Source organism: Giraffa tippelskirchi, chromosome X (genome assembly GCF_054371585.1).
Source record: "Giraffa tippelskirchi isolate mGirTip1 chromosome X, T2T-mGirTip1v1.2.pri, whole genome shotgun sequence".
Classification (NCBI taxonomy): Eukaryota; Metazoa; Chordata; class Mammalia; order Artiodactyla; family Giraffidae; genus Giraffa; species Giraffa tippelskirchi.
This window is the reverse complement of record NC_137289.1, coordinates 69035646-69051743: the sequence shown is the minus strand read 5'-3', so window position 1 is coordinate 69051743 and position 16098 is coordinate 69035646. Positions and strand designations below refer to the sequence as shown.

The window sequence follows — 16098 nt, the reverse complement described above, 5'->3', positions numbered from 1 at the left end:
TTTAGAGGTAACCAAAAAAATAATAATAATTACATTGTTCGATTTGATAGTTACCAAATATTTCACCACCCAAGCTTCACTCCTAACTGAAATATTCTGATACCTTAAGGTTCTTCTTTTAGGCTATAAGTTAGCTGAGCCAATATATGAGAGGAATTTAGAGAACCACAAAACACTACCTATAACACAGTAAAAAGGATTAATTTTCCAGATTAACTCAAAAGTATACATTACCAATTTCAGAGAAATGTAGCTGTAGATAGATAAATTTTGTAGAAATGTAGAGACCATAGGGTAAGGAAGTATGGCAAAGCTAAAACATATAAGATACTGCCTAAGCTGGATTTGGCGGAGAAGGCAATGGCACCCCACTCCAGCACTCTTGCCTGGAAAATCCCATGGACAGAGAAGCCTGGTAGGCTGCAGTCCATGGGGTGGCTAAGAGTCAGACACGACTGAGCGACTTCACTTTCACTTTTCACTCTCATGCATTGGAGAAGGAAATGGCAACCCACTCCAGTGTTCTTGCCTGGAGAATCCCAGGGACGGGGGAGCTTGGTGGGCTGCCGTCTATGGGGTCGCACAGAGTTGGACACGACTGAAGCGACTTAGCAGCAGCAGCAAGCTGGATTTGGAGAATGAAATTTTGTGACTAGCAAACTCGAAATTTCATTAGTTTGCTTTTTATAAAGAGAATCATTATAAGTGATGTGTTCATTGTAATAATTTCTAACATTTAGGCAAGGTGTAAAATAATTAAATCCCCAGGGCCATATCCCCCCCTCCTAATTCTAATCCCAAGAGGTAACTGTCATCTTATATAATTTGAAGTCTGTATTTCAGCTGGTAGACTTTTGAATTTATCTGCAAATGCAGAATCTTGTTAAGAAAAGGCTCTTAAACCACTGCTTATTGGCCATTCTACCTATAAAATTAGCACTATGCATTATTTTTATCCTTTAATCACAGGTAGGACACCTTAAAAGATGAAAGTCAGTAAGATGCTAAAAATCTAGTATTCATCATATTCTTTTACATAGGCAGAGAATACACAGCAACAAACAACTCCATTGAAGAACAAAGTATTCTCATTGTGTCTAACAGGTGTGGGTGCTCGATTAAACAGGGACATAAACATGTGTCATCTTCTTCCATGTTGGTAATTAAACTGCTTTAGAAACATCCTCATGATTAAACATTTGTCTGCAATTTAATAAAAGCACCAAGGCAAGTATTGCAGTAAAATAACTAAGAAGATGACTATAGTAGTAGCTTTTTAGGGAAGCTGGGAAGAGATCACATTAAAATAGAGAAAAAGTCGATGGAAAATACAGATATGGAAGAAAAAACAGTACTTCATTAGCTACGCATAATTATAATTTTGGTTGCCTGTGGAAACAGTTCTCAACATATTAAGCAATCATATGTGATTTAATTGCATTTTGTATTGCAAATTTAATCTTTATCAGATAATTAACTGATTGCTTGTATTGCAGCACCCAAAGAAATGTCTGAGTTTTACATTAAAATTTTGCAAAAGTTCACACAAGTTTCTAAGAGGCTAAGAGTATATAAAAATAAAAATAGCCAGTTTAGATAAAGTAGAATTAATTGTGTTCTTTTGATTTATAAGGCACAAAATAATTTCATTTTATTAAACTTTACTGGAGTCTGTGTCTCTTTTATTTTTAATACCTAATGAATTATGTACATAGTCTTAATCTTATATAGTGTATGAAACATTGAAACACATAAAAAAAATTTTTAGCTTTACCACAATGTACATGTCATAAGACAAACTTCTCCATAGTCTTAAATATTTATAGTCCTTAAATAACCACAAAAGAATTGTGTTTGGAGGAGGGCAGTGTTTACAATGTCTCATGTGGCTATTAAATTCCTCCTTTGTTTTCCTGAGAGCCACCTAATATAAAATGGCACAGATTTACCATCGTTTCAAATTATAATGGAGACTCTTGGTCATGTTTAAATAAAATAATCACCTCTAAACAATTTAAAAATGAAAACTTGATACAACTATCCATGCCTTTAAAATAGATGAAAATCTTATTACCATTAAAATACAACAAATTCCCTCTGTATAAATCCGGAGTCAGAATATTCACTCAGTAATTCATGAGCAGTTCAAGACCACGTGTTATTAATACCTTTGGGAGAAGAAAAACATAGATCAACATGAAGGTAACTTGAGTAAAGAGAATCCCAAACTTAACACCTCAGAGAAGGAGTAACAATTTTCAATAACACTTCTATATCTCCTTAAAACACTGGAGAACCTGAATCTTATCTCCTTTTGTAATTGTACTAATGGTACGACCATGGGTTATTTTTCTAAATTATGTGTGCTTTTATTTCCTTTTCCCTTCATCTAAAAGTAGTTGCGACACTGTTATTGGTCTTATAAGTCACTGAAACAATATTAACAGCTGAGCTGCAATTTAGCAGTGGCAATGGTTCCTTCAAATGAAAAGTAGGTGGCATTACTTACAATAGGCAGGACACAGAAGTAACCTATTTGTCCATCAACAGAGAAATGGATAAAGAAGATGTGGTACATATATGCAATGGATTATTACTATTAAAATTTTCTGGAATTCTTGCTCTTTTTCTAAGATCCAGAAAAACATCTACTACTGCTTCATTGTGTATGCTAAACCCTTTGACTGTGTGGATCACGAGAAAGTGGAAATTTCTTAGAGTTGGGACTACTAGACCACCTTTCCTACTTCTTGAGAAACTTGTATGCAGGTCAAGAAGCAACAGTTAGAAATGGACATAGAACAATGGACTGGTTCAAAATTGGGACAGGAGTACGTCAAGACTGTATATTGTCAACCGGCTTATTTAACTTATAGGTAAAGTACATCATGTGAAATGCCAGGCTGGGTGACATACAAGCTGGAATCAAGACCGCTGGGAGAAGTATCAGCGACCTCAGATATACAGATAATACCACCCATGGCAGAAAGCAAAGAGGAATGAAAGAGACTTTTGATGAAAGTGAAAGAGGAGAGTGAAAAAGCTAGTTTAAAACTCAGCATTCAAAAAACTAAGATCATGGCATTTGGTCCATCAGTCAGTCAGTCAGTCAGTTCAGTCAATCAGTCGTATCCTACTCTTTGTGACTCCATGGACTGCAGCACGCCAAGGTTTCCCTGTCCATCACCAATTCTCTGAGCTTGCTCAAACTCATGTCTATGTCCCTTCTCCAGTGGACTACATTTTGTCAGAATTCTCCACCATGACCCGTCCGTCTTGGGTGGACCTACACGGCATAGCTCATAGTTTCATTGAGTTAGACAAGGCTGTGGTCCATGTGATCAGTTTGATTAGTTTTCTGTGATTGTGGTCCCATCACTTCATAGTAAATAGATGGGGAAAACTTGGACACTGTGGAAAATTGTGTTTTCTTTAGCTCCAAAATCATTACGGACAGTAACTGCAGCCAAGAAATTCAAAGATACTTGCTCCTTGGACGGAATGCTATGACCAACCTAGACAGTACATCAAAAAGCAGAGACACATGTAAACCCTTGGCTGATTCATGTCAATGTATGGCAAAAACTATTACAATATTGTAAAGTAATTAGCCCCCAACTAAAATAAATAAATTTATTAAAAAAAAAGAAAAAAAAAGCAGAGACATTACTTTGCCAACAAAGGTCCACGTAGTCAAAGCTCTGTTTTTTCCAGTAGTCATCTATGGGTGTGAGAGTTGGACCGTAAAGAAGGCTGAATGCCGAAGAATTGATGCTTTCAAACTGTGGTGCTGGAGGATACTCTTGAGAGCCACTTGGGCAGCAAGGAGATCAAACCAATCAATCCCAAAAGGAAATCAACCCTAAATATTCATGGGAAGGATTGATGCTGAAGCTGAAGCTGCAATACTTTGGCCATCTGATCTGACATGTTGAGTCATTGGAAAGTCCCTGACATTGGGAAAGATTGAGGGCAGGAGAGAAGGGGGAGATGAGCATGGGATGGTTAGATGGCATCAGTGCCTCAATGGACATGATTTTGAGCAAACTCCAGGAGATAGTGAAGGATAGGGAAGCCCAATGTGCTGCAGTCCATGGCGTCACAAAAACACAACTTAGCAACTGAACAACATTACTCAGCCATGAAAGGGAAGAAAACTATGACATTTTAAGAGAAGTGGATGGACCTAAAAATTGTCATACAGAGTGAAATAAGTCAGAAAGAGAAAAATATCATATATTAACATATATATGTGGAATCTAAGGACTTCCCTGGTGGCTCAGACAGTAAAGCATCTTGTTTACAATGTGGGAGACCTGGGTTCGATCCCTGGGTCAGGAAGATCCTCTGGAGAAGGAAATGGCAACCCACTCCAGTACTCTTGCCTGGAAAATCCCATGGACAGAGGAGCCTGGTAGGCTACAGTCCATGGGGTCGCAAAGAGTCCGACATGACTGAGCGACTTCACTATGTGGAATCTAGGGGAAAAATACAGATGAATCTATTTGCAAAGCAGAAATAGAGATATAGATGTAGAAAATAAACTTATGGGTACAAAGAGGGAGAGACAGAAGATAAATCTAGTGACAGTATTGATATATATACACTGCATGCTACTGCTATACACTGCATGCTAAGTCTCTTCAGTCGTGTCGGACTCTTTGTGTCTCTATGGACTGTAGTCTGGCAGACTTCTCTGTTCATGGAATTCTCCAGGTAAGAATACTAGAGTGGGTTGCTATGCCCTCCTCCAGGGGATCTTCCCAACCCTGCATCAGCAGGCAGGTTCTTTACCACTATCGTCACCTGGGATGTCCATATATACACTACTATGTGTATAATGATAACTGATGAGACCTACTGTACAGTGGGGGGAAGAAGAAGGTACAATCTGTCTGTAGGAAATAAAGTAAGTTAACCTTAAAAATGCATTCCAATATAAAGTAGGTGCAGACAAATACTGTCTGATTCCACTTATATGAGGTACCTAGAATAGTCAAATTCATAGAGTCAGAAAGTACATTGGTAGATGCCAGGGGTTGGAAGCGGGTGGGGAAGAGGAAATGTAGACATTGGGTTTAAATGGGGACAGAGTTTCAGTTTAGGAAAGTGAAAAATTTAGGAGATGGATGATGGTGAGAGTTTCACAACAAAGTGAATGTACTTGGTACCACTGAAATGTACAGTTAAATATGGTTTAAATTGTATGTTTTCTATTATGTGACTTTTACCACAATAAAAAACAATTTAAAAAGAGAAGAATGGAAATCAAACCAGGAAATTTTAAGTGTTTGGAAAAAAAAAAAGACTAAGCTCATACTTTGTATGACGATTTTGGCTAGGAAGAGTAGGAGGCAGTTGGGAGGTTGTTGGAAGGAATATATACGAATTTCTTGGAATGAACATTCTGGTAGGTAGACTAACGGTCAGTTCATTCATGTTATATACAGAATGGCTTTAAGTGACAGAATGGCTTTTAGTGACACTAGTGAGAAAGTCAGTGTCCTCTTCCACAAGGATGGTGTCTTTTATTCTTTAGTACAGAAAATGACTGCCAATTGAAATACTCAATAATTTGCTTTCTATTCTAAAATATTTAAAGAACAGTCAAACTGTGTTCAGAGGTTAAGAAAGTTCATTTCCTTAAGCTATTTTTCCGTGAGTATATTCAAGTGGAAATTTTTATTTTTAAAATTTTAAGTATGTTTTGGCTCAGGTTGCAATGAAACAGTTTTCTTCTCTAGTCAAATTTCAGTGCCTATCCTGGAAACCAGTCTTTTCACTATACAAAAATAAATATCTTAAGTTGGTGGGAAAAGTAAAGAATATTAAAATCCTTCCTAAATAGTTTGCAAACTTTGGGTTTTAATTATATCATCATAGTTCAGCCATAGTTCTAAGGACAAGTTCAATGGCTATTAAGCAGAGATGTGATTCCTAGCATAGTTCTTAAACATTGATAGGAACAAAATCAGTAGATTCATCCTTGAAATTCAAAAATTATAAGGAAAAATCAGAATGCTGCAATTAAATTCAAGTCTACAAATGCTGCCAAGTATAAGGCAATTCAAAGGGACACAAAATGAGTATCCCACAGAATTCATATATCTTTAGTAAGTTTGCTTACATTTCTCATAGTAATCTTTACGATACAAAGCTGGACAGTTCCATTTAATTTGTTTTAAAGGATTCGTGTCCATTGAAAATATACTCAAAAATGTCTTATCAACTGAGATTTTATTATTTGGTTTGGAAGGGCCTGTCTCCAAAATCATTTTCTAAAATGATTTTCTATTTATCAAATAAGTTGCACAGAGTTATTAAAACACAGGTCTTAGTTAATAGTAATGAGCTAATGTTAATTTCCTGGTTTTGACAAATGTACCACAGTGATGCAAAAAGTTAACAGTGAGGAAACCAGTTAAGAGAGATACAGGAAACTATGCTGGCATCTTGATCCTGGACTTACCAGCCTCCAGAACTGTGAGAAATAGATTTCTGTTGTTTATAAACTATCAAATTTGTGGTATTTTGTTATAGTAGTTAAAACAGCCTAAAACAGCCTTATAAAAAAAATCCTTCAGTAGTTTTGTAGTTTTGCATTTTATATGTAGGTATATCAGAGTAAATCTTATAAAAACCAGTTTATTTTGGAATAATTTTAGAGTCATAGAAAAGTAAAAATATGGTAGCATTTCCTTTAAATGAAAAACTCCTTTTCCCCAAACAATGAGAACCCCTCTGTGAAAATAATAATGTATTAGTTTGACGTTTTATGGAAAATCAGCATTATTTGAAAATCATCTAAGTTGTCCATGTTCTGAAAAGAGGAAAAATAGGGAGGAACCACCAAATGTACAAAGGAAACTCAAAATACAGGAAGCCCATCACAAATCATAGACGTTTGTCCTCAGAGATACAGTCCAAAAACAAGTAAACAAATTAAAGAGTGTTTAGTATGAATGTTGTCATTCAGTTGCCCAGTCTTGTTCAACTCTTGGCAACCCCATTGACTGCAGCACTCCAGGCTTCCCTGTCCATCACCAACTCTCGGAGCTTGCTCAAACTCATGTCCATTGAGTCAGTGATGCCATCCAGCCATCTCATCCTCTGTCATCCCCTTCTCCTTCTCCCCTCAATCTCTCCCAGCATCAGGGACTTTTCCAATGAGTCAGCTATTTGCATCGAATGATCAAAATACTTAGCATGAATACAAAAGGTAAAATCCTGCAAATAGTATTGGCCTTTATTAAAAACTATTCTTCTTACTCTCATGAATCCATCTTGAGAACTTAAGAGGATTCTACATCCTGGAATAAAAATGTATTTTCGTGTTTAGATGTTGCCTCGATCATTATCAAATTCTTTTATAAAAGTAAATATCTTTGACATAATCTAAGTAATTTTACCTTATTCACACAATTTGTACAGCATTTTTATCATGCCAGGAATCCCATTTTCAATTAGTGATTCTATGAATATTTCAGAGTAAAAATCATTCTGTTTAAAATTTGTTTGGGGGGGAAACTGCTTTACAATGTTGTGTTGGTTTCTGCCATACAATGCAAATCAGCCCTAATTATACGTAGATCAACTCCCTCTTGAGCCTCTCTCCCCTCCTTCCAATAATTTTTGATTAATTAGCCATAAAATTATTTATTCAAAAGATACTTATTGAGTACCTACTATGTGTCAGACACTGTTATAAGTGCTGGAGATCTAGCAGTCAGCAAAAGAGGATGAAATAAAAACACTGCCCTCAGTGGAGCTTACAATCTATTTACACTGTTCTTAAAAAGTAATGAGAAAATATAACAAGGAAATGGTTTTGCTAAAACTGAATCAAGTTCATACCTTCAAGCTCTTTTACAGGGAAACCTAATAAGAAACAATCTGTTATTTTTTTTTATTTATTTATTTTAAGGAACACCTTTTTGTAGCTCTGCAGTAAAAGACACTTGGGAGTAGCTTGCCTATGCCACACAATGACACTGTCTGACAAGACAGTATCACTGTAAAACCCTCTTCCATCCACCGAACTCTGTTAAAGAAAGGTTCTAAGAAGGTCAGTCTTTGAGATCATTCTATGTACTTATCAATAATGCACGGAGTTTTATTTGTTATTCATGCTTAACTTGAAATTGTTCTCTTTAATCCTTGAGAGTAGATTATCAGATCCAGGAGTGTTTTTAATATTGGGATAAATTAGCTTCCCTTTCTTCAGTATCTCATCCAACTGTGCATTTTGACATCCTTCTCTTTAATATTATCCTTAATACTAATTCATCTACTTTTTCTTTCCTGCACATGTATTTTCAGTTCAATTTTACATAAAAGTATATTGTAAACCATACTGATCACAGTGGATAGAATATTAATACTTTCAATTCAGTTTAAAACAAATAGAAAAGAGAAAAAAATCCCCCAATCCATTCAAAGCTCACATTCTCTACATCCTCCAAATAAGGAGACTTCAACCATAAGCTTCCTTTCATTTCCCAGAGAGTTATTTCAGGTAATATAAGACCTATCCTTTCTGTCTGTGACATTCCAGTATTGAAAGCATGAAAGATTTTGCTTTTCTTCTGGTTATTGCTCCCAATCACCACTCTAAACCACCCTCCTAAAAAAGTGATAAAATAAGAAATTTTTAAAAAGTGTACATGTTCACATCTCGATATAGAGGAATAAGTTTAAGTCCTTTGTCCAGCTTATTAGTTTGGGATCTTGGGTTTAGTTAACTACCAATTCTTTAATATCATGGTGGGTCCAGTTAATGAAAGCACAGAGAGAAAATTACAGGTTACAGTAGAGATTAATGTTTTCAACTGGCAAGTTTTAAGAGAAATAACATTAAACAAAATGACTTATAGAGAAAATATGTGTTCTATTGTCATTCAGAAATAATAAACTGCACCCTCACAAAACTATAGAAGAGCATTACTAACATTCATAGATTACTCAGTTATAAATTCCTTTTACAATTAATTCCCTTTCTTTGATTTTGTACAAGTAAATAACAGAATATAGATTTTCCATTCATGAATGGTGCAAAGTAATGCAGGCTTTTCAAACACACAGCTTTAAATATAGAGAGTAATCAGTAACTGAGTTAATGTAGCTTTTTAATTCTATATGTATAATTATTTAAAATAGCATGCATATTTACATTAAAAATGCAAAACAAAACCAAAAAAAGAGATAGTATAATTAGGAAAATAAGCATATCTTCACTAGAGAGGGCTCTCCTTTCTTGCACCACTTTGAATGTTTAAAACTTCAGGGCTGTTTGGCCAATATTTACACAAGTGAGTAGAATAATCATTTTTTATTTAGTTCATTGAGCTACACTTGGGCATTTTCACTTATAAAAAGGGAGAACTATAGATTTTTTTTCCATCTTGTTGCTTTGAATTTTGGAGGCTACTTGATAGCGATACTTCTTAAGTATCGAATTGTTTAAAATCTCTATCAGACTTTCATAAACAATTTGTCAGTTATTCAAAAAGTTAAGGATAGAATTACAACATGACCAAACAATTTGACTCCTAAGTGTATATACAAAAGAACTAAAGGAATAAGTTTACATAAAAACTTGTACATGGATATTCATAGCAGCATTATTCATAATATTATTAAAAATTGGATAAAATAATGCCCAACTGATAAATGAATAAATAAAATATGGAATATCCATGCAATGGAATATCATTTGATGTTAAAAAAGTAATGAACTATTGATGCATGCTATAACATGAATGAACCTTGAAAACATTATGCTAAGTGAGAGAATCCAAGCAGAAAAATGTCTCATATTGTTTACTGTCATTTATGTGAAATGCCCAGGATTGGCAAAGCTACAGAGAAAGAAAGTAGATTCATGGTTGCCAGGGACTGAGATGAGGAGGGACTGAAATGTGATTGTAATCAAAATGTTCTATAATTTGATAGTGGTGATGGATGCACACCTTTGTGAATATACTGAAAAACTACTTAAAACTGCACACTTAAAAGGGTGAATTTTGTGACATGTAAATGATATCTCAATATAAAAATATTGTCATTAAAAAGCACAACATTAAAAAAAAAACCCTCATTCGGTTCCCCTATTTACTGGTTGTGTGGATTTAGGCAAATTACTAAGCCTCTCTGAGTTCGATTTTTGTTATCTACTTAAGAGGGGTGCTGTTGTTGTTAATTGCTAAGCTCTGCCCAACTCTTTTGTGACCCTATGGACTATAGTCCGCCAGGCCCCTCTGTCCATGGAATTCTCCAGACAAGAATACTGGAGTGGGTTGCCATTTCCTTCTCTAGGGGATCTTCCTGACCCAGGGATTGAATTTGCATCTCCTGCATTGGCAGACGGATCCCCACTAAGCTACCACAAGTAATATCAAATATGAAGGGAACGATAGAGGATGAGATGGTTGGATGGCATCACCGATTCAATGGACATGAGTTTGAGCAAACTCCGGGAGATAATGAAGGACAGGGAAGCCTGGAGTGCTGCAGTCCATGGGGTCACAAAGAGTCAGACATGACTGAGCGACTAAAGAACAACAACATACTTAAGTGATAAAATGAGAAAATCTTGAGATGTGATAAATACTTACAAATGGAGCTATTATTATTGTCATTGTCATTATTACTATTATTTTCAAACCAAGGACTAGAAAAGGGCTTATAAATCTCCAACTTCTTCAATTGACTAATCAAATGTGTTATCTTTCTGCCCTGTGTTCTTTCTTCTTATGCTAAATACGTCAAAGTTACTGCAAATCAATACAAAACACAGGTATATGTATACACACATGCATTACACACATCCATATACTAATATACATATGTAAAATAATATCCAAATAATGCTTTGTGTCAATTTTCTCAATAAACTAGCTTTCATTGATATGGAATATCTTCCAGTGACACTCTATTCATATCTGAAAAGGCTATACTCCTTAAAATATAAACAAACAAATCCATGTATACAGATTATGGTACTCATTGGATGTCAGTCAAGATGTTGTCCACTTTGGGTTACACTGATTTACTCTTAACTTACTGAAACAAGAACCTGTAGTTGTCTTTTTGTCTACTTTTAAACACAGAGATAAGCCATCTAACCGTTTAAGTTAAGGAAGTGGTTTTATTTTTCTAGTCACTAAATTTCTAAGGATGATACTATCTTAATGTTTATATGTCAACATATTAAACTATATAGCCATTTATACTTAGGGCAAGATAGTTCAAAATATGTTCTACCTGTAATTTAGGTTTCCCTAACCACCTGAAAAATTATATTATTTCTAGAATGCCTGTTTGAAACTAAGTATATTTCATATATAATAATATTAATATTTTACATAGAAATTATTGTTATTATTTAGAGTAATTGCATTCATTGAGTGCAGTGCCCATGCACTCACTGAATATAATTTTTCTAAGAACTTTAAATGAGATAATGTTACAGAGAATACTTAACAAAGATGAAAATATCATATTGTTCTTTCATAATGGTACCTTATATTTGTACAATGCCTTACAGTTTTAAAAAGAGATTTCATATACATGATCTTAATTAGTGATACAAAATCAGCATAAGACTGGTGAGTAGTGGAGCATGTATATTCATTTCAAGAAGCATTCTATATTCAAACACATTACTTTAGTTACAAATAGCTACTGATATATATTTAGTATTTCTCATTCCTTTTCACAGATGGAAAGACTGAGATACACAAAACTTAGATAACTTATATATTGATGATCAGAATAAATTGGATATGAAAGTTATCATCTTTATAATTTTCTTGCTGAAAGATATAGTTAAATGAAAGCAACATGAAATGAATTCTCAGACATTCAAAAGGAAAAGACAAAAGAAAATCAGACATTGAAAGAAGGGCATGATTCTGATATGTACAGAACATTTACAGGTAAAATACACTGTCATCTGTGATACTGCTCTTTATACTCAGCATTTCTCAAATTCACAGTTAAGGAGTATATCAATTTTAATGATGGATAAAACACAATACTTTCATTCCCAAAGATTCATCCCATTAGCTCCCAGCCCACATTGCTTTGAGAATCACTGTGATGTACAGACAAGAATATTGTATTCTGGGAGAGGGGTGAATCTTGAGTAGCTAAGAACTCTATCCAAAGTATATGGTTTGTAGAGAGGAGTGGGAAAGAAAACTAATATGGAGTGAGGTAAGTCAGAAAGAGAAACACAAACACCGTATATTAACACATATATATGGAATTTAGAAAGACAATGCCAACAATCCTACATGCAGGGCAGCAAAGGAGACACAGATGTAAAGAATAGAATTTTGGACTCAGTGGGAGAAGGCGAGGGGGGATGACTTGAGAGAATACCATTGAAATATGCACATTACCATATGTAAAATAGATGACCAGTGCAGGTTTCCATCCATGAAGGAGGGCACCCAAAGTCAGTGCTCAGGGATAACCCAGAGGGATAGGGTGGTTAGGGAGGTTGGAGGGGGTTTCAGGATGAGGAGAGGTGGACATATGTATACCTGCAGCAGATTCATACTGATGTATGGCAAAAACCATCACAATATTGTAAAGTAATTATTCTCCAACTAAAATAGTGAAAGTGAAGTCGCTCAGTCATGTCCGACTCTTTGTGACCCCATGGACTGTAGCCTACCAGGCTCTTCCATCCATCTGATTTTCCAGGCAAGAGTACTGGAGTGGGTTGCCATTTCCTTCTCCAGGGGATCTTCCCAACCCAGGGATGGAACCTGGGTCTCCTGCATTGTAGGCAGACGCCTTTACCATCTGAGCCACCAGGGAAGGTGACCCAACTAAAATAAATGGATTAAAAAAATAAATAAACGTGTTGAACAATGCTAAATTTGATGATCATATAAAACAATGTTTCTCTTAGGAAACATAGAAGTATCTAGAAATAAAGGCCAGAATGTATGTAGTTCACTCACAATTATATGTATATATACATATATATGAGAGAGAGAATGAATTTGTATAAAACCATTGGCGAAGCTGTGTTATTGAGGGGGAAGAAGGGAATACATTGAACTGCTCTTATCTAACGAGGTAACTCTCATTGGTGGACGGTTTGTGTGGCCCAGCCTGCCAGCCCAAAACGCCAGGGCTTAGCGTGCCAGGCAGATCCTGGCCCGTCCAACCCCCACTCGCTCCCCAGTCCTCGATCCTGAACCTCCCCTCTCTGTCTTCTCCCTCTTCCATTCCCAACTCCGCCCCCTCCTCTCTTTACCTACTCCGCCCCTCCCCCTCTACAGTAAACCCTGCAGCCTGCCACCCAGGTGAGATCCGCCTTTGGAGACACTGAGCTGCATCATAAGTGTGGCCCTTGTGACCTCACGGAGCTGGTCCTTGCCTGTCCCCGGGGCCCCAGTGTAGTTGGCAGGGGTGAGCAGCAGAGGCTGGCAGCTCATGACGGGTGCGGCTGTGTCTCCAGGAGGCGGTGTCTTGAGGTGGTCTGTTCTCACAGCTGCACAGCCTCCAGGCGGCAGTCTCCAACTTGGGACAGTGGGAGGAGGCGGTGGCCACAAACTACTAGCGTCCAGTAGCTCATCAGGTCTGGTCAAGGGCTCCACTCCCTCCCTCCTCAGTTACCTTCTCCACCACACGTCCGCCTCCCAGGAAGCCCGCCTCCACCCTCCCGTGAGCCGGCCCTCAGTCCACCCATCTGCATGGTCTGTCGCTGCTCATTCCACCCTGTGAGCATCCCGGTGGCCTTCTCCCTGTCGCCAGGCCCAGAGCCAAAAACTGGTCACATGTAGCAGACGATGGCCCTAAAGCACATATGCAAGGAGCTTCTAGACCTGTCCCGCAGACACTTCCCCTATCCCCGCCCAGTGTTCGGCAGGGCCAGTGGACGACCACATGTTCTACTGGCAAGCGAAGATAATGGGGCCCAAGGACAGCCCATATCAGGGAGGAGTCTTCTTCTTAAGGATCCAGTTCCCTTCCAATTATCCTTTCAAACCACCAAAAATCACATTCTCCACCTGAATTTACCATCCAAACATTAACAGAAATGGAAGCATCTGCCTGGACATTCTTAGATCTGAGTGGTCGCCAGCACTGGCCATCTCGAAAGTACTGTTATCCATTTGCTCCATGTTGTGCTATCCCAACTCAAGTGATCCTTTGGTGTCTGAGATAGCTAAGCTCTACAGAAAGGATAAGGGGAAGTTTGATACAGTTGTTCCAGAATACACTCAGAAATACCCCATTTAATTTAAAAATAAATGATAATTACATCGCCCTAATAAAGTTGGCAGTTCAATTGGTTATCTTTTGTCTGTTTTGTATGAAAGGAGGTCTCCTCACTCTTCTGGGCACATTTGGTTCAGATTCTATATCAGGGTGTGGAGGGGGTGAAGTGAGTCTGAGGATGCTGGTGGGTTGGAGGAAGGATTAATGGGTGAAGATAAGGTTGGGGGTTTGGGTATACAACCAGCTTTAATCCATTTTTAACTAAAAGTTTGGTTTGTTTAGCATCGGGAAAGCAAGAATAAGGAGTCAGTGGCTTTAAGATAAGGAGAGCAGTTTTCACCAACCTGAGGGATAATTTTTAGTGTGGAGTCTTTTAGAACTGACAGTGCTGAGGAAAAACAGTGAAGATTACAAAGCTAGTTAGATATCCATTTTATTCTGAAGAAATTTAGGTATTTTGGTTTTGACCATGATTAATATTAGCCTATATCCTTGTAATGGAGCAGGACCCTATGAGGCCTTCCCAGGACAGACCCCTACCCCCATTACCTCTGCCTGAATCTTATTTGTAGAAAAGCCAGTCTTTCAGGCCTCCCCTGAGTCACAAATTCCTGACACAAGAATTAATGATTGAAAGGATGTGACCATGTAATGACAAAAGTAGCAGTTAGACCACAACTGGTAACAATTTAAATGGTAAATCAGCCATGTAGCAGTTACAGAATCGTTAGCTCCTCCCTGAAATACATAGATAACAGTATCTGAGGCATATTTCTTGAGTTGTTTTACAGATGATAAAAACTCTGCCAAATGGAAGAAGTTAACTACTTGATGACCATGAACATGTAGACTCTGACCTACTGGAGCCTGAGCATTGATGTTAACCCCTGTGACGTTACCCTCTTACCTCACCATCAACCAGCAAACTGTGCACAAGCTGATCACACATCCTGCAACATCTATCCTTCAGCTTGCTTTTAAAAATGCTTTCCTGAAATCTACTAGGTAGATCAGAAACCTACTTGGTGTGATCAGGCAACTGGATTTGTATTCAATTTTAATTAATTTTAAATTAAAATATTAAATTAATTATATTGGAATAGACATGTATGGCCAGTTGCTACTGCATCATGAAAGAAATTGAGGATTTAGTGACATAGGGACATTTTTCATAGATAGTGTGGAAAAAGCATGAGAGCTTGGAGCAAAAACCTGTGTTCTAATCCAGGCTCCACCAATAACTAATTGTGTGACTCTAAACATGTTGCCTTACCCATATGAGGGCTTCTAGTGGCTCAGTGCTAAAAGAATTTGCCTTCCAATGCAGAAGACACAGGTTGGATCCCTGTGTCAGGAAGATCCCCCAGAGGAGGACATGGCAACCCACTCCAGTATTCTTGTCTGAGAAATCTCATGGACAAAAGAGCCTGGCGGGCTACAGCCCATGGGGTCGCAAAGAGTCAGAGATGACTGAACAGCACTCAACCCCTATGAACCTTAGTTTCTTCAAATACTAAATCAGAATATGGTCTATTACACTTCCTAGTTTTAAGAGTAAGATTATATTTGAAAAACACTTAACCAGTAACATTGACTACACATTTAATAATTGGAGTTGTATTTATTATTTCTCTTCATTGTATTTATTCTTTTAGGTTACCTCATGTGGCGCAGCCAGCAAGATGATTTCACATGTCAAATCTATACTTCAGCTATTCCTAGGAAGGTTGGGGGAGAAGGAAGAAACTAAGAAAATCTGTACATTTAATTGATTTGTGAATTCATGAAAGAGTGCATTCACAAGGATGTCAAAAAAGTATTCTTTCTCAACTTTTTTAGAAATACATACAAACTTGA

At 37.1% G+C, this 16098-nt stretch overlaps 1 pseudogene; it reads left to right on the top strand.

Annotated features, from left to right (window-relative positions):
* Positions 1–13808: 13808 nt before the first annotated feature.
* LOC145535271 (ubiquitin-conjugating enzyme E2 D3-like) lies at positions 13809–14262 on the top strand (annotated as a pseudogene).
* Positions 14263–16098: the final 1836 nt, after the last annotated feature.